Source organism: Fukomys damarensis, unplaced genomic scaffold (assembly GCF_012274545.1).
Source record: "Fukomys damarensis isolate Sample0158 unplaced genomic scaffold, DMR_v1.0_HiC HiC_scaffold_9, whole genome shotgun sequence".
In the NCBI taxonomy this organism is placed as follows: Eukaryota; Metazoa; Chordata; class Mammalia; order Rodentia; family Bathyergidae; genus Fukomys; species Fukomys damarensis.
This window is the reverse complement of record NW_022900921.1, coordinates 7979068-7997799: the sequence shown is the minus strand read 5'-3', so window position 1 is coordinate 7997799 and position 18732 is coordinate 7979068. Positions and strand designations below refer to the sequence as shown.

Sequence of the window (18732 nt, the reverse complement as noted above, 5' to 3'; positions counted from 1 at the left end):
TTTTTTTTTTTTTTTTTTTTTTTTTTGGTACCATGGATTGAACTTGGGACCTTGTACTTGCAAGGCAGGCAGCAGAACCACTGAACTAAATCCTTCGCCCTAGGGACTGGTTTATCAAAGGGGACTTAAGAAGAAAAAAAGTTTCCAGATAAAACTCAGTTCCTAACTGAATCAGCAAAAACTAAAAAAAGTCTTAAAAGGGAGTTTCGTGAAACCGCAGGAAAACATTTTGGAAAGGCAGGGTGAAAAGAGGAGAGAGGCGGAGACCGAGACTCCTGGCAGGATCTCTGGGCTCTCATTGGTTGCTCATTGCGACAGGAGAAATGAAGTTATTCGAGTCATAAACCCCCAGTTTAGAAAAAACATGGAGCTTTCATCTGTTCTGCCCTTTTCACTTAATTCACTCAAGTGCTTTTAATTCGACTTATCCATTACTCACTTCCGGGTAAATAGTGATTAGTCACCTACTATGCATTCCTGGCTGTGTTGTGCCCTGGGGATGCAACAGAGAAGACACGTGCCTCTCCTCCTTCTCAGGGTTCAAGTCCTGTGTTTCCGCCTTAACAGCGAGGGTCTGTTCCTGCCCTCTCCCCAACCCTGACTCCACTTTGTTTTCCCATAGTGTATCACGGGGCGTGGCTTCCCGCCTACTTTAGAAATGGATTCATATGGGATGCAGGAAGCCGATTCTAGGCCTTTTGCTGCCTCCTATTCTCTGTGGGATCTTGGAAAAAGAAAATTCTGTGCCCGCTCGGGTGGCCCTGAGCTCAGGAACGACTCCTCCTCCTGCTCCCCATCTTCTACATTATGTTTCTATCTTGGTCTCCCTGTTCTCGGAAGCTGTGTGCCCATAAGCGAGATCTTTAACCACGCTGTTCCTCGGTTTCACCGCCTGTGAAATATCGTGATAGAAGTTTTTTACTAAGAAAAAAATGTAGGTGAAACACTTGGAACACTAGCAAGTGTATAACGAGCATGGTGCTGCTTTACCTGGCGCTGTATTCCCAGCCCCCGCCGGCGGCTGGCATTTGATCGGAGCTCAATCAATGTTTGTGCAGTGAGTGACGAATGAATAAGTGAACGTCTTCCCCAGCCCGTGTCAGACTGCGGAGGAAAGAAGAATCTCAAGAGATGCCAGAGCATCTGTTCCCAGAGGTTTTTTTCAAACAAGCTCCAACAGCTGTTTGTGCTAGAAGCCATATAAAAAGCATCCTTAAAAGCAAGGGGGAGAGAACAGCAGTAACGGAGAGATCTATGGCCCAGCTGGGATCCTGGATCTAGGGCAGCAGCGAGACTCAGGGGAGGGAAGAGGAAGGGCAGGCAGGTAGAGTAGGGGCTGGGGCAAGGGAGAAAGCAGAGGCACACTTGCATCAGAGACAGAGAGACGCTCGGCGAGAAAAACCCTGAGAGGCAGAGACGGACAGCAAGGGACCCTCTGTGGTTGACAGAGACGAAGATGGAGCCAGAGGAGGAAAGGAGTGTTTGAACTGGCAGCTAATTTCCCAAGTCCTTGCAGGGCTTTGAGAGAGGGAGAGCAATGTGGGCTTCAGCCTGGGCTGCCTGACTCATGACCAGTGAGAGTAGAGCCCCGCTGAGCCGAGCAGTGGATGGCCGGGTGGCCGGGGACTTCGCAGGGCCGGTCGCTGGAGGGAGAGGCTCCTTTGCTGCACCAGGACAGGAACAGTTCTCAGCGAGGGAAATCTCGCTGTGGAGCGCGTGCACCTTTGCGATTTCTCTCTTTTAGCGCGGAGCCACGCAGAAGTTTTAATCAAGACTAACCATGTCGGCTGGTCTTCCTTCCTCCCTGCCTCCCCGCATTCCTCATCTTCTCCCTGCCTTTCTTCCCTCCTCTCTGGTTTATTCAGTGTGCAGAATGTACAAGCGACCTGGGCTGCAGAGATCAAATAGGACATGATCTTCACTTTTAAAGAACACTCAGCGGCATTATGTAAAGAGGAGAAAAGCAGGCAATAGAACAATAGCTAAGGCACGACACCATTTATACAAACTGAATTTTTATTTTTATTTTATTTGTTCAGGGTGCATTCATTTAAAGGGTACTTAGAAGACCAAAATAAACTAGGCAGAAATAATCTAAATTTGTGAGTGAGTTTGCTGGGGATGAGGTAGAGAAGAAATTAGACCTGAAAGGAGAACCAAGGGAATTTCTTCTTTAGATGAGCAATATGTCGCTTTATCTAAAAATGAGGAAAACAATCCGATGATGTTTTTGAATGGTCATTTTCAGATAGTAGATACTTTTCTTTAAAATTTTTCAGAATTAAAAAAAAAAACAGAGCTCAGGAAATTGAACAGTGGATTGTTATATAGTGAGACAAATTGCTTTTATTCTTTTCTTCCACATTAACCCCAGAAGACGGAAAGGGCAGCGATGGTCAAAACGGCACCAAATCACTCTGTCTCATCGTCCCGTCCATCTGTCCTCTGGGTTTATTTTGGGGAGCAAATTATCCACAACTGTATCAAGTCAGCCGCTGCATGCTACGTTAGAGAGCATAAGGCTAGTGCCACGGAAGATCTTCACCTTTCAGGAGCTCCCAAGCATTAGGAACGCCACAAGTTAGCACGAGGGACATCAGAACTGAGAGCCAAAGGGCAAAGGAAGACCTGGCTAGTTATGGCCACTCTCTTCTGATAAACCCTTACTTGGGGGCAGGTGAAATACCGATATATAATATATAATTATATAAACTTTGGCCTTTTGGGGCCAGATGGACTAGTAGTAGGGACTCCTTGGATGATCTTGGGAAAATTACTAAGTTTCTCTGGGCTTTAGTGTTCTTATCTATAAAATGGGGACAGTAATACTCCCCAAGGTCATCGTGAGGTTCAAATGAGCTGGGAAAAGTTAAGAGACCAAGAAGACCAGCTCAGCGTCCAGCAAAGTATATTCACAGCACTGCTTAGTCTCTTTATTCCCCGGGCTAAAATTTCCTTATCTGGAAGGTAATTCTGCTACACATAGTAAATGTCTCTAGTCACTAGAATTTCCTATTTTAAAAATTATGCCCCATGGGGAATGTAGTATGTTAAGGGGCAAACGTGCTGTATCCATTTGCTTGGTTACTAGTCAGCTGTATCATCTCTAGGACAAAATACCACCACCCACAATTTAAATGAGGAGAGGCTTATTTGGCTTACGATATCAAAGAGCTCCGTCCATGGTAAGCAAGCTCCAAGGCAGAAATGATGCAGCAGAAGGGTCTGGCCAGGGAGCAGAGAGAAGAGAGGAAGGAGGAGCCAGAGTGAGAACCATCCCTTGCCAAGACAGACCCCTAGTGACTATTTCCTACACCCAGGATCCTTTTCCTAACAGCATGCTAGGCTGTGAATTCACTGATGGATTAATCCATGATTTTATCACCATGGATTTATCGCTCATCATCCAGTCACCTTCCAAAAGCTCCACTCCTTATCACATGAGACTTCTGGGGGACATTTTAATCTAGATCATAACACTGGGCCTGATCCTTAAAGGAGGCAAGAGTGCCAGGAGTATAGAGCACAGGGCTAGCAGGCAAGGACACCATACATTGGCCACTTAGAGCGCAAAGCTGACTCCCACATCCTGGGAAAAAATCAGGCAGATTCTCTGAGGCTGAGGTCAAGATGGCTAAGACTATGGTGCAGGAGCGTCATCTTCTGTGAAATCCACCGCCCCACAGATGTGAATCATAATACTGATGTGCCATTTCTCATCCATCACATGCTGAACAAAAGTCTGATGGTATCAAATGTTGGAGAGGGTGTGAGAAGATGTGTGCTCTTCACCACCACTGGTAGTCGTGGTCACATTGGAGTGGAATCAAAATTGTATAAACGCTATTGCTTTGGGATGTTTGTCATGTGAAACTGGACATAGAGGCCGGTCTAAGGATGTTTGCTGCAGGACTGTTTGAAATAGCGTAAAGTTGGGAGCAAAATGAAGCACAAAGCAGCGTCTCAGCAGATTCTGCATTATTATGAGCATGAGGTGAATCTCTGAATATTAATTTAGGAAAAGCTCCAAGAGTTTTTGTGTTCCCCAAAGAAGTTGCAATATAATACAGTGTAGTTTTATGTAAAAACAACTACAGACAACACTGTGTATATTTTATGGGTACAGTTATGTCTATAAGGGCACAGACAAAGATGTGGATACACACTAATCCGATAACCACTAGGACCAAAGGATAATGGGAAAGGATGTTTTAACTTTGTATACAGCTTGGTAACGTATAATTCATATAATATATTGCAGATATTTAAAGTGTACAATATATCGGCGGTACATACCTGTGAAACCATCATTATAACCCAAACAATGGACACATTAGCTATACCCAAAAGTCTCATCCTATGACAGAATTCTGTCCAGTGAAATATAAGGGTAAGTTTGGGGGAAAATCAGACACCCAGCACAATGTTCACGTCTATCTTTTGTCTTCTATCTGCCAGGCAAATCTATGGAACCAAATCCTCTGGTCTGTGAGGAACCAGCACGTACAACTTACAAGACTTGGGTACAAGACAGTACAAATACATTTCAGAAGCACGGGCTGCACATCGATGAACTCTTGTCCGTGGTTGACTGTGTGTAAGGGTGTCCATGAGAGTAGAAAGGTGGTCAAGGGGCTGGGGATGCAGTCAGTGGTCGAGGGCTTGCCCCGCATGCAGGCACAGGGTCCTGGGTTCTTTCCTCAGCACTACACATGCACAAATACACATCCACACAACAGGAAATGTGAGCAGTGGATGAGAGGGAAGTGCGACGACCTGGGTGTGTGCCTGCGTTTGGCTGTGTGTGCACAGCAAGGCTGTCCCAAGCAGTCAGAGCCGGCCACGCCTGGGGCTGGGCTCGACTCAGTCACCCCAGCTCTGTGATCTTGAAGAATCGCTTTCGAATCCCCAAGGTTCCGGTGCCTCGTCTGTCACCTGGAGCGGCAGTGACTTGCAAGGAAGCTGTGAACTTCAAAGCTGAACTTTAAAGTGCTGTGAGATGTGTGCGAATGTGACCGTGAGTGCCGTGCGCACACTCGAGCGTGGGGGGGGGCAGGGACTCGTCTGTGTAGGAGGTGGGCATGTGGCTGTGCGCATTTATATACATGGGTGTTGTATGTTGTCCTGGCATCAGTATGTGTGAGAGGGAGGGAGGATAGAGAAAGAAGGAGTTAGTACGGAAGGAAAGAATGGAGAAAGGAAAGAAGAAAAGTGAAGTCGCCTAGGCCCGGAAATTTCTTTTCTCTCCAGAATCCTCTGCCAGCTCCAAGAAGGCAGACCGGATGGGGTCCAGAAACCTCAGGGCTCCCCTGGAGCCGGCCATGCGTTGGCTCAGCGCTCGGTGCCCAGGACGCTTTTCCGGAGACTGTCCTGGGGCGGGGCTGCACTCTGAGGGCTGCGCCCCATCTGCACCCGGCCGCGTGGGCCGCGTGGGCCGCCCCAGGCTCACAGCGGTCGCTTCTTGCTGCCCCTGCCTTGGGTCCCTTTCATTCCTCCCGGCCCTCAGGCGTGAGCTCCGAGTGGCGGAAGCCGCCCCTGACCTGCCACACTCACTCCGATAACGCATCTGGTCTCTTCCGAGAGCTCGCTGACCTTCCGGGGCGCCAGCCCTGTCCCCGGCCGATGGTCCCATGAGAAAGTGCACTCCGTGCTGAGTTGTGACATAGAACTCGGGGGACTGCGCCGAGCACGTGTGCCTGGCGTGCTGGGTGATGAGAAACCGCCATGCTTTCTGTCTCCCATACCTTCTCTTGAGAAGTGAGCTGCTGGTCTAATTTTTGCTCTTTTAAAATTAATCTGTCATTTTTTTGCAGGCTGCTTTTAAGACAAGAATATCTAATTTGGCCAGACTGCTTCAGCATCAGCATTAGTTTCATTTCAGCAATGCAGCGGTCTCGAGTTTTCACCCAGAAGTGAGGAGGCCTGTGGGCCATGTGTTGTGCTCTCAGGCCGGAGGGACAGTCAGAATGGAGTTCCTGAGCTCTCAGCAGCATGTGAATCAGCAAAACGCTGGACTAGAAGATGGAGGATAGGGCTTTAAATTCCTTGGTTCTGCATGATTGACTCTTGTCACACGGCCTCATAGCCTTTGCTGATATCTGAAATAGTCTTGTTCATTCATTGTTGCTTTGCTCTGTTGTCCTACGTACGTCCCATGAGAACAGAGAGATTGTCTTGCTCCCTCTTTGAAGCTCAGCCTCTGGCCCTGGCTGGGCACACAGTAGACCTCTCCCTTCAATGCCTTCCCATATCACATACTTCCTACCTTCTCTCTTCTTGCCCCCATTGGTCTTCTGGTTCTTTCTCAAGCTTCCTCACCACAGGGCCTTTGCACATGCCATGTCCCCTATCCCCAACATCCTTCCCTTTCTACTTCATCTTCTTAACTTTTTTGCTCAAGCGTAACCTCTCAGGAAATCCACTCATACCTTCATTTTCTTAGTTAATTCCCGTGTGAATGGTTCCATACCACTATATTCATATCATTCATTGTACTTTTTACAGTCTATACATTATACATGTTTATGTAATTTCATTCTAAACTCTTCAAGGGAAGTAGCTTGTATGTTCTTTCTTATAATGTCTGTAGAAGTTAAGATAATGCCTCATTCTCAAAAAATATTTCCTGCATGAACAAATGAATGAGCCTATCCTCACACTTTGTATTATCTTATTTTATAGGCAAGAACATGGGAGAGTAGGAGAGTTTTAAAGTAAATGTCAGCCACACACAAACCCATAACTGTGCTTTCCTTGAGTCTGTATGACATGAAGGAAGTGTTCAGAACTTTTAAAGCCCTGGTCCTTTGTGAAACAGGAATGAGCCCTATCTCACTGGATTGGTGTAAGTATTAATTAAGCTCATGTCTGTAAGAACTTAGCACAGTGCATACGCTGAGTGATCATGAAATGGTAACTTCCATTATTTTGATGACTGTTATTGTGCCTATTTTCCAGCCCTCTCAGACAGGCCCAGCTGCTGAGGTGAAGGAACAGAAGTTCCTGGGATCCAGAACCTTTATCAGGGAGCTCTGGGTGGGTGAGAGGAGGGAGCAGCCTGAGAATTTAATCAGGGAGGAAGCTGAGGGTCAGAGGAGAGAGATTAATTTGTAATCACTCTGCCCTGGACTCTGACCACATGCCGTTGGCTCCACATCAGCTGCAAATACTCGCTAAGAATAACCTCCACCGTTTCTCATGCTTTCAACAGGCCAGGTGGAGTTCGCCAACTAATGTTCAAGAGTAAGTTCTGTTCAGTGTACGTGAATGTTAGCAGAGCGCCGGTCAGAGCGTTCCGGACGAGTCCCGGAGCCTGGCACGGCCGATGAAGTCCCGCCTTGAGCTGCTGTCTCATGCTCTGTCTTTGCTGCCCCAAGCCTGTGACCTGGGCCTCACGGAGCCGTTCCTGGACTTGCAGAGTCCTGGCCTGTTAAGGCACGTGAGAACCGGCCCTAGCCTCAGCAGGAAACCTGGGTGCATGCTCTGCTTTGTTCTCTTGGACAACTCTGTTGCTCTTTAGGCTGAAGAAAAGCAGTAGCAGCGCACTTGGTGGGACTGCCCTCAGCAGGCCTCCAAGGCAGGCTGGGTAGCAGAGTCCAGGTGCCAGCTGTCACCAAGGCCAGTGCCATCCAAAGGCCGAGACCCACGGTGCTCAGCGCATCCTCTGCATCTTTGGAATGAGTATAGATCCATGAAGCCAAGCCAGGATGGCTTCCTTGCCTGCAGCCCTCACTGCATTCATCAGGTGAAGGAAACGGTCCATCAATAACAATAACAATTTACACGCAGCAAACTGTTATTTAACCAGGCGCTGATTTCATCAGGGCTGGGCCACAGTAATCACCCTAATCACAGCGCATGCTTTCCACTTGCCCTTCGGAGTGTGAAAGGCTGTCGACGGCTGACACTGCGTTTTGAACTATTAGCTTGTGAAGAGAAGGGAGAAAGGAAAAAGGATTCGAGTAAATGCTGGCTGCGAGGGACTCAGCGTCATCCGCACAGTAGATTCCTTCGTTCACTTGTGCGCCAAGAATCTGCAAGCACCTCCTGCGCGCCGCTTGCTGTTCTAGATGCTGAGGATATGGGAGTCTGATCACACTGGGGCAGGGGATTTGCTCGCCATTGCCGTGTAGCAAATGTACCGGAAACTCAGCAGCTTAAGATGGCACCCACTTATGTTTATTTTTTGAGACAGGGCCCTGCTGTGTACTCATTCTGGCCTGAACTCAGCACTGTGGAGCCCAGGCTGGCTTTGAGCTCCTGGCAATCCCCCCACGCCAGGCTCCGGAGGGCTGTGATTACAGGTGTGCACCTCCATGCCTAGCTTGGCACATGCTTATGACCTCAGCAATTCTGTGCATCAGAAGTTTAGCGACGGATGATGAATGGGGTCCTCTCTGAGGCTGCTAATGAAGTACCAGCCAGGGCCGCGCTGCTTCTCCTCAGGTTTGCAGAAAGATCTGTAGTCATGTGTCCCTCAAGAGTGGGTGTGTGTTCTGGGGAATGCGTCAGTCGGTGATTGGTGGTTAGGAGAACATCTTACAAACCTAGATGGCACAGTCTACTACACCCTGCAGCTACACGGTATGTGTGTATACATGTGTGTGTACTCACATGTGTGTGTGGTTCAGATTACTGTTCCTATAATCATGACGATCGACACAGTACAAGATTAAATCATCACCAGAGAAAACGACGCATTCATGAAGTGTGATAAACATGAAATGCGGGGGCCTGGGATGTAGCTCAGTGGTTCTGCCGCCTGCCTCGCAAGTGCAAGGACCCCAGTTTGATCCCCAGTACCAAGAACAAAACAAAACATGAAATGTCTGTGGCTGCTGTTGGCCTGACCAGGATGCTATTCTATAGGAAATTTTTTAGTGAGTAGAAGGTATGTACTCTGAAATAATAAAAATATCATACAGTCAATAAATAAACCATTCACACAGCAGTTGATTATCTGTTTTAGTCCATTTTTTGTGGCCATCACAAAACACCCAAGGCTGGGTAACTTATAAGCTTTATGTGGCTCATGATTCTGGTGGCTAGAGGTTCCGAAGAGGATGTGCTAGCATCCCAACAGGACCTCCTCGGAGCATGGCAACCTGGCAAAGAGGAAAGGGAAACAGCTGCGAGCAGAAAGGGCCTAGCACTTAGGTGGCTTCACTTCACGCTGACCCGCTCTTTGAAGAGCAGATTCAGTCCTGCGAGACCCGACCCAATCGTGAAAGCATCAGTGAGGGTGGAATTCTCATGACCTAATTGCCTTGATTGGGCCCCACCTCCTAAAGGTTCCAACACCCCAAATCCACCACGGGGGACCAAGCTTCCAGCAAGTGTGACTTCGCGGGACAGACTCAGGCAATATCCAAACAATAGATAGCAAAATTATTATCAAATATCATGTGTTGTACATGATTGCGGGCACGGGACTGCCTACCCCAGCACCACCATAAACATGTGATCCATACATTGTGTTACGGTGTTACACTGCCTCTGACATCACTAAGCAACAGACAACTTTCAGCTCCATCGTGATCTTACAGCAGCACTGCCACGTGTGTGGTCCATCAGTGACCAGAACATTATGCAGCTCATAATGTCTTGCTGCATGACTTTACCACCCAACTCACAATTACTGGACGGGTTCGGATCCTTGCAGGTTGTGGATCAATGAGCCTCAGTTCCCAGCTAGTTAGTTGTTGGCCACAGGCCCCTCAGTCCCCTGCCACATGGCCCTTCCCAACGTGCTCAGATCCCTCACACCCAGCGAAGGAGGAACACTAACGCCCTCTTCCCATCGCTGTGAAGAAACAGCCAAGGACAGCAACTCTAAGGAGGAAAGGATGCCTTGCTTCAGCTCATGATTTTAGAGGTTTCGGTACAAGGTCACCCGGCTCCATGGCAAAAGCACATGGTCGAGGAAAGCTTTTTACCTCATAGCAGCCGGAAAGTGGGGGTGGGGGGTGGGGGGGTGAGACTGTCCTAGGATGCTTCCTCTTTATTTCATGTTTGTTGCATGCAGGCTCCCACCTATTGGACAGCACCCTTCATTCAGGGCAGGTCCCCCCCGCCTTGCTCCACACACCAGGCATCTCTGGAAATGCGCTCATGACACACCCTGACGTGTGCTTTACTAATTTCTTAGCGATTCCCCAACCCAGTCAAGTTGACAAGCAGGACAGACATTGCCACCTTACAGAATACCGTGACAGAACTAGCACTTGTCCCTTTGCCACGTACATAGATAGGAGTAAGTACAATTGCTGGCTACACTAAAGAAGATAACACACGGGTGTGCCTACCAGGACACGGGATTGTTTGTGTTCACTTTAGGGTCCGTCTATTATGCTCAGTCTCTGCTGTTGTCCAGTTTACAGGGAACACAGCCATAAAATGTAATTGCTGTGAAGTACATTCCAGGCTAGGCGAGAGAAGAATTCAGGAGACCAGTCTCATGAAACAGTGCTCAAGCCTAGACTGTGGGAAATCCTGGAGAGCTTTGTATAGCACTCCTGTCCAGGTGCCACCCAGCGACTCTAATGAACTGGTCTCAGAGGAGCCCAGCACTGGGAGTTTTAAGAGCTTCGAGCGTATGTGTGGTTAATGCTGAGAACTACTGTTCTACTCCAACTCCTTCATTTTATAGATAAGAAATTTGGAATGCAGAAAAGAAACAGATTTATCCAAGCACACAGAGCTTCTGTTTGGCAAAACCAGGGAGATGAAAGGGGAGTCACTGTGCTGGTGGGTTCAGGAGGTCTGGGTTCTTTTGAGTGTCCATTGTCTGCCCCTTTCTTTCTGGGACTCAGTTTCTCCATCTGTAAGATGATCTGGATGGGGTGATCTGTGTTTCTCCTCTTCGCTTGAGTGCGGGCTCCACCCCAGCCCTGACCTGAGACGGGCATCGCACGCTATCCATGCCGAGTTGTGTCTGCAGAAGCCTAGATCAGGCCCCTTCCCCGGGAGGCTGCCTGGTACCCTGGAAGTTCCCAAATGTGCCCTTTTACTGGAGACATTTGTCTACTGAAGTGTGTGAGAAGTTCACCCAGCAGGAAGCTGTTCTGGCTGGGTTTAATCTATGGTATGCTTATTAGAATTAGGGTTTTAATTAAAATTGACATTTCAAAGACTACCTTCGAGGAAGCCCTGCCTTAATGAGAAGTACATCATGGTGGCCTAGGAAACCTTCCCATGCAGCAGTCAGTTAGCTGTGCCATTAATATGGGGCACCCAATCCTCTGTCCTCTGGCTTCTCTTGCCTGTGCGGTGCTGCCCATTAGTAAGGAGTGTGTTTGGATGCATGGATGGTGTGGCACTGTGGGCAGAGACAGGGCCATTCTGGCTGTTTGGAAGCAGGGCTGCCTTATACCTCTGCACAAGAGTGTCCACTCCTCCGGAGCTCAGTTTCCCCACATGTTAAATAGCTGCTCTATTATCGAATTTTTAAAAAAGAAAGTACTTACTCTGAGTTACAACCCCCAGTATTTTTCCACAAGGAATTTGTGGTTTGGAGGGAGGAGGCAGGATGAGACAGGAGCAAGAACATCAATATATGATAAGGCAATCGGTCAGGCTGGGCACATAGGAAGCGCACGTGGTAATTAAGACCAGGTGTTGGGGGATCTCGTGGAGGGGTTCGAAATCATATGAGGGGGGGGCATGAGCCAAGTTTCCAAGAACTTAATCTTTACCTGAGTCTTCAAATATTTATTGAAAAGGAAAGAGGAAATGTGAAAGAAACAAAACAGATGTTTATCAGCACTGAGTACATGAGGGAGGGGAAAGAGGCAGGGATGGAGGGGGGGGGAGAGAGAGAGAGAGAGAGAGAAAACACGCTGATGGACGACAGGCGGAAGACTCAGGGAAAGTTTTGGAGGTTCTGTTGAGCTGTTGGCTGGGGGCAGTGGAAGGAGTTGGAGCTTATCAAGAAGTCCAGGTGTCCTTCTTCCGCCCCCACTGACCTTCCTGAAGATGCAGCAGAGCTGGATTGGGGCATGGCCTGGAGGGAGCCATGGGGCTTGGCGTAGGACGTGGGTGACCATAGGACCACAACTGATGAGTGACAGAGTGAGGACGAGAGCCAAAGCCTCCCTGCCTCCCAGCTCCGGGATTCAGAGCTCTTTCCTGACACCAGGGTATCATGCCCAGGAAGAGGGGACAGCTCATCAGGAACACTGGAGAGTACCCAGTGTGACATGCAGCCTCTGCCAGATGATCATGCAAAGTTCTTCCCTCAAATTAATTACTTGATCATCCAAACAATCATTATTTGTCAGACACCCTGCCAAGCATTGCCTACACATTATTCGTTCAGTTTGCAAACACAATCCAGACGCTGCATACAGAGCAGAGGACAAGATGGACCAGGCCCTTGCCTCACAAACCTAACAGCGGTGGTTATTTTCCTCATTCTACAGATGAGGAAACAGAGACCCAGAGGGGTTAAGGGACTTCTCTGTCACAGAGCTTAGAAGTGGTAGAGCTTTGAGCCAGTGTTTACCTTTCCCATTTCAGCCTTCAGCCTCTCCTTGCAGCTTCCCTCAGTTACTCAGATAGTGCTTTGTCCCCAAAGCCAGGCTCTCCAAAAGTTCTCGCCCAAGGGAAATGCAACCTGCTCACCAGCACTCTGGTGTGAGGGTAGACTGTACAGATCCCCTTTCTTCCTGTCACACCCTCCCTCCATTCCTCTTGGCTGCCAGAAAAAGCCAACTCAGGGCCTTCCCACCGCCCAGCACCTGTGGCTTCTGCTACTGAATTGTTCTTTTCACCTCAGAACGTTCATGAACCTTGTCTACCCAGTTCAATTGTCCTGTGTCTTCCGAAAGCCCCTGTATTGAGGGCTTGATCTCCACTGCAGCAGTGTTCAGAGATGGGGCCTGAAGAGAACAGGGTCCTGCCAGCGCTAACCTTGCCAATGGGTTAACGCACTGGCGAGCTCATTCATGGCGTGGGCCGTAGGAGTGGGGCCTAGGAAGCAAGGCACTGTGGAGTGCCTCTGGAGAGTGGTATATCCTGCCCCAGCCTCTCCCTTTTCTCTCTGGCTCTTTCTCTGTGTTCTGCTTCCTAGCTGCCGTGAAGTGAGCAACTTGTCTCTCCCACACCCTTCCACCACGAAGTTTTAGTCTTAGAACCAACTGACCACTGACGGAAACCTCTGAACAATAAACCCCTCCTGTAGGAAGCTGCCCTTGATCCTCCCAAGCAGAGGCTGTCCTTGGTGTTCTCCAACCCACTTCCTTTGCAGAATTTTTCCTGGGTGTCTTCACAGATTCATTAACACGCCTGTCTCCCACTTGTCCATCAGTTCTTTGGGACCAGGACCACCCATGTGGCTCCCACTGCTGTGTACCTGCGGTTCCTGGCACTCACTGTGTCCAGCAGGTGTGTGTGATGTAGCAGTGTGGCCTTTCTCCCCTCTGGTTTACACCCCACCTGCAGACTTCACTGTGGCCCAGCTCTGTCCTTACTCTTTATCCCAGTCAAAGACTGTGGGCTTCAGCCTGAGATGCGTCATTCACTAATAATCATGAGTCACCGTACTGGCCTCAGGAACATCATAAACGATACGGTGTCAGGAGGAGGCCGTGGGATGGAGAACCTCAATGAATGGGAGTGGATCTTAAGACAGAGAAGATGCCATGCGTAATCCTTTTCTCTGTGATAGCTTTGATACACCAATTTCAAACGCCAACTTAGAGCCTTTGCTTTATTCCCCTCCAGGCTTCACTCGAGGCCGATCCGTAGGCACTGCAAATCAGCGCCATGTGTCAAGTACGGTAGCCCCTCCACACCCAAAGCTATCCCTGTCCTGATCCCTGGAAACTGCGAATCTTACCTCACGTGGCAAAAGGGACTTGGCCATTGTAAGAGATCTCTTGACATTGGGAGATTATTTGGACATCTGGATGAGCCCCAAGTACAAATCACCAAGGTGCTTACAAGAGGGATGTTTGGCTAGGGAAGAGGAGAGGATGAGATGAAGGAAGCTGAAAGCGAAGTGATGCGCTTTGAAGATGGAGGAGGGGGTCAGGTGCCTTCAGCAGCCCATGAGGAACTGAGAGGGCAGGAAGGACATTCTTTCCTCAGAGTTCCAGAAGGAACTTGACTTTAGCCCAGTAAAAAATGATTTTTGACTTCTGACCTCCAGAACCGTAAGAGAATAAATTTGTTTTAAACAACAAGGAGTGTGGCAGTTTGTTTTAGCAGCGATAGAAAACTAATACCTCAGGCCACTACTCTGTCCAGAAGACGGCTTCTGGAGAACTTGACAGGATGCTGCACATCTCTCTGGCTGTAGCCTCGGAAATCTTCTTAGCACAGTGTGACTGGCAACCACTGACACCTGATCAGAGCTGAAAGCTAGAATTTAGGTGCGATCCCCCTGCAGGGGATATTTCCTCCAACAGGTAGGGAAATGGGATCCTACAGAAGTGAAGTCACATTCCCAGGTACATGTAACATGAACGATAGTCTTGCTTTTGCCACTTTTCCTGGCCTTTTGTCATCTCCTCGAAAAGCCCAGGCTGGCAGCAGAAGCACCAGAGGTGAAAGCCTCATTTGGACTGAGCTTCCCGGTCAGACCCCTCCCCTCAAGCCAGGGCCATTTAAAGAAACTGTCCTGTCAGGGGCTCTCTCTGGTTCTGCTTATTGTACCTTCCCAGAAGGCCAGCTCCACAGTACAGTGGTCTCTCAGGGTATATTTATTCATCCAAAGGAGGTTCCAGCCATCCTGCTAATGACTTACCTGGGGAAATCTTTCTGTTTTACTCTAATCTCTCCCTCTGGAAACTCATGCTTGTGCGATGAGAGTTGTTGGGGACGCTGAGAGCACCTGTTCATTCTGGGCAGGTAGGTAAGGTTTCGACCTCAGGTGAAATGATTGTGTCTCCACCCAGATTTGTTAGCCAAGTATTCCCTTGCGGCTTAACCTGTGCCTGAGCAGGTCATCTGCTCATAGATGCCGCACTGCTTTCTGGGGCACTGCAAGCTCCCCTTGGTTGGGCTGCACCCTTCCTTTCTAGCCTTATTTTCCTCTACGCTTCCTGTAATACTAACACTACAGCAAATTTTACCATTTTCTAAGAAAGGGGACATAGGTTGCCTCTAGCGGCAGGATTGCGGCCTGAACGAGACACCTAAGTCCTACCCATGCCGCTCTTTTGCTCCCCAGCATGCCATCAAGCGGCAGACATAACACTGACAACATACAAAATCCTAAACTCAATTTGTAGTCTTGATTTTTATGCTTATGTGACATCACCTAAAAGTGTCTCATTTGTCTTTGTTTGTACCACGGACTAAACGGAGAGAAAAGATTTTGTATGATGAGTTGGGAAACGTGGTTTCTGCTCCTGTCTCTGTTACACAGACCTGTGACTTTGACAGTTCCCCTCACTGCAGCCCACAGCACATCAGCTCAGTAGGTCAAAGGCCTGGACTCTTTCAGACCCATCCAGGAGACATATCCTGTACCCCCACAACAGCCTGGAAACACTCTCAGACTTCTGGTGCAGAAAAATGCTGCCGGCATAGGCGATAACTGGGCTGGCCTACTGAGGAGTGATCAAATGTAGGAGTATAGCTGGGCAGGAAGACAGGGCTGCTAGCCAGGGTGTGGGACAGCAGAGACCCGGAAGGAGAAGCAGAGCTACTGGTCTCTGAAGTCAGCTAATTGGAAGAGCAGGGCATCCCTTCACAAAATACCAGGGGCCTCACTCTGTGCCACGGAGCTGAATGTGGGGACATGGCAGCAGACCAGATGGAAAAGGTCTCAAACAGGAAATCAAGTCCGGTGGAAGAAGGGAGGCGTTTTAACATGCAGTCACAACACGCGTGAAGGGGCGAGCCGCAGAGCTGTACTGAGCCTCAGGAATGGCCGAAGACAGGAAGGGTGTTTTAGGCAAAAGTTCAGTCCAGGCAGAAAAATGTCCAACTCTTAGAGGTCAGGGACCAGCTGAAAGACGAATATATGAGGAGACCAAGAATGAGGGCTGGACCTGGAACACAGACAGCTGCTTTGAAGCCAGATGGAAAGAGAGAGGGGGCGGGGGAGGGAGAGAGAAAGACACTGGGGGCCTCCTCATCTGGATGGAAGTACGGCCTGGGTGCTGCAGGCTGAGCAGAGGGCTTGGCCTGAGACCTTCAAGGGACAACTCTGGGGCCACAGGAGCTGAGCAAATGAAGGCGAAGCGAGGGCCGCACTGCTAACAACAAAGCAAACAGGGCAGCAAAGTGATGCGGGCAGAGGGAAGACAATAAATCCCCGTTAAAATATGCTGTGAAGCTTGGGGCTCAGCCTTAGCTTTTTCATCTGTAAAGCAGGGCTAGCTCACAGGACTTTCATACAGATTAAAGGAGACAGTGTTCAGTACACTCAGGGCTTGGCATAGACTTTGACACACAATGAGCGGTTAATAAATCATAACTAGTTTAGTCTGTTTTCTGTTGCTGTAGCCACATTCCTGAGGTTGGGCACTATATAAGGAAAAGAGGTTTATTCAGCTCATGGCTTTGGAGCTTGAAATTCCAAAACTAGAAGGCCTCATCTATTTGGTCTCTGGTGAGTGGTTCCTTCAAGGCATTGTAATGCGGCAAAGAAGCAGAAAGGTGCTTTGCGCCAGGCTGTGCTTCTTAAAGGTTACAACACCTCTAACCAACACCACTGACAACCAAGCTTCTAGTACAAGAACTTTTAGGGGCTACATTCCATTGCACGCAAACCATACCAGCTACCTCTTACTGTCATCGGTTCATTCATCCACAGATACCTAGTGAGTGCTGGTTATGTGCCAGGCACTGTTATTCCAGGTACTGGGATACATCAACGAGAAAAACAGACAAAAATCCTTGTTCCTGTGGTTTCCATTCCAGTGATCATTCATTTGGGACACACAACACTGAGAGGAGGGTGTCACTGTCCCTCATTTATAGCTGAGGGTTGGGAAGGGAGAAGCCGGAAACTTGGCACAATGGTAAGTCTAACAAGTAGCAGAGGCAGGACTTAGTCCACATTTGTGTGTGCCACACCCAAGCCTCCTTCTGTGACTTCCCTTTGACAGTTAATCTTGATTGTCAGTTGGACTGCATTAAATGACTCCTGGAGAAGGGACTGAGTGTGAAGGCACGAACCTTCTCAGTGAACGCGTTACCCACTGACGGGGGACTAGGAGGCCCAGCCTCGTTAGAGGAAGTGTGTCGTGCAGACATGACCTTGGGGACTGTACCTGGCCCTTGGCCTCTGTCTCTCTACTGCCCTTACCCTGGGCTCTGCTTCCCGCTCACCATGAAGTGAGCAGCTTCCCCTGCCACGCCCTCCCATCACAGTGCTCCTGCTTCACAGCCAGTCAGCCACGGACTGAGACTGTGAGTAAAATAAACCTCACCTCTTTGAAGTTGCAGGCGCCAGCTGTTTTGTTTCAGATATTTACCAAACACCTGATATATCAGTTACACTAGGCACTGGGGAATCACAGCAAAGGAAGTTTACTGGGTCCTTTTTCTCATGGAGTTTAAGCTGTGTGTGTGTGTGTGTGTGTGTGCGTGCGTGTGCGCACGTGCAGGTGTGAAGGAGGATAAACTAAAAGATGCAGGGGAAACCCATCAGCAAAACGCGGCATCTGTTTCAGTGGAAAGCCCTTTCTCTGCACTTCTCCAGCTTTGTCTCTGGATTTTCTTCCCCGGCCTTATGCCGCTTTGCGCCAACTGGAGGAGAGGCACAGACTCCTGGCAGCTGACGAAGGGCTCCGGAAGTCCCAGATGCCAGGGTGGAAGCTGCACAGAGAGTGAGGCGCCGTGGCTCATCCTTTCGGGTCAATGTTCCCTTTTGGTGTGGGCCTTTTATCTACTAGCTCAGTGCAGACAATCAATGCTAATCCAATCTTCTGGGACCAAATGAAACAGCCTGCATTTAAAGGGCTCAGACTCTCTTTTCCGATTACCAAGCGACCTACATAATCACTCTCACCCCAGCCTGCCTGGGAGGACCCTGCCATTGACAGAGCTCAACCAAGCACTCTCCACGCTGGGATCTGCCTGGGATTTCTTCCGAGTGTGCCAAGCAGAAAGGAGACCAGGGCAGTGGGAGCCTGGCAAAGGATTCCAGAAGCCTGATTCTTGCCCTTGCCCTAGATATAGCGCCTTATAGGACTCTGAGGATATCTATTCCTACCCCCCGTATCAGCACTCCCAGTCGCAGTCTCTCCATTTGGAGAAATAACCGTCTCAGGGTCCTTCTCTGTGCTATTATTCTGGGCCATTCAGGGATGCCAGCTCTTACAACTTACTACACCAGTCTGAAAATGTCTCCAGAGACCACTCTGATTCATGAAAGTTTAGCGTGATGGCTAATAGTATGTGTGTGTCTGTCTGTGTGTTTAAAAATTCCCAAGACATATAAGATGAGAACAAGTTGCAGGGTGGTTTATGTACCATACACGTATGTCACATATATATTCGTCCATACACACACGTTCAGAACATCCAAATATCCCTGGGAGGACACAAAAGAGCCTTGTAAAGAGAAAGAGACTAGGTATCTAGGGGAGATATAAAATTTCACGGTGCCTTTTTATACTTCTTGATTTTTTTTAACCATGTATATTGCTACTTTGAATATTAATAAATGAACTTAAACTGGGCATGGTGACGGTGCATGCCTATAATCCCAGCACTGGGGAGGCTGAGGCAGGAGGATCGCTGTGAGTTCGAGAGCCTGGGCTACATAGTGAGTTC

The 18732-nt window shown here is 48.8% G+C and overlaps 1 protein-coding gene across 9 annotated transcripts in view; it reads right to left on the bottom strand.

The window, feature by feature from the left end:
- The window catches only part of Mfap3 (microfibril associated protein 3), a 127571-nt gene that overhangs the window by 15528 nt on the left and 93311 nt on the right, over window positions 1-18732 (bottom strand). The gene's annotated exons all lie outside the window — the stretch shown is intronic.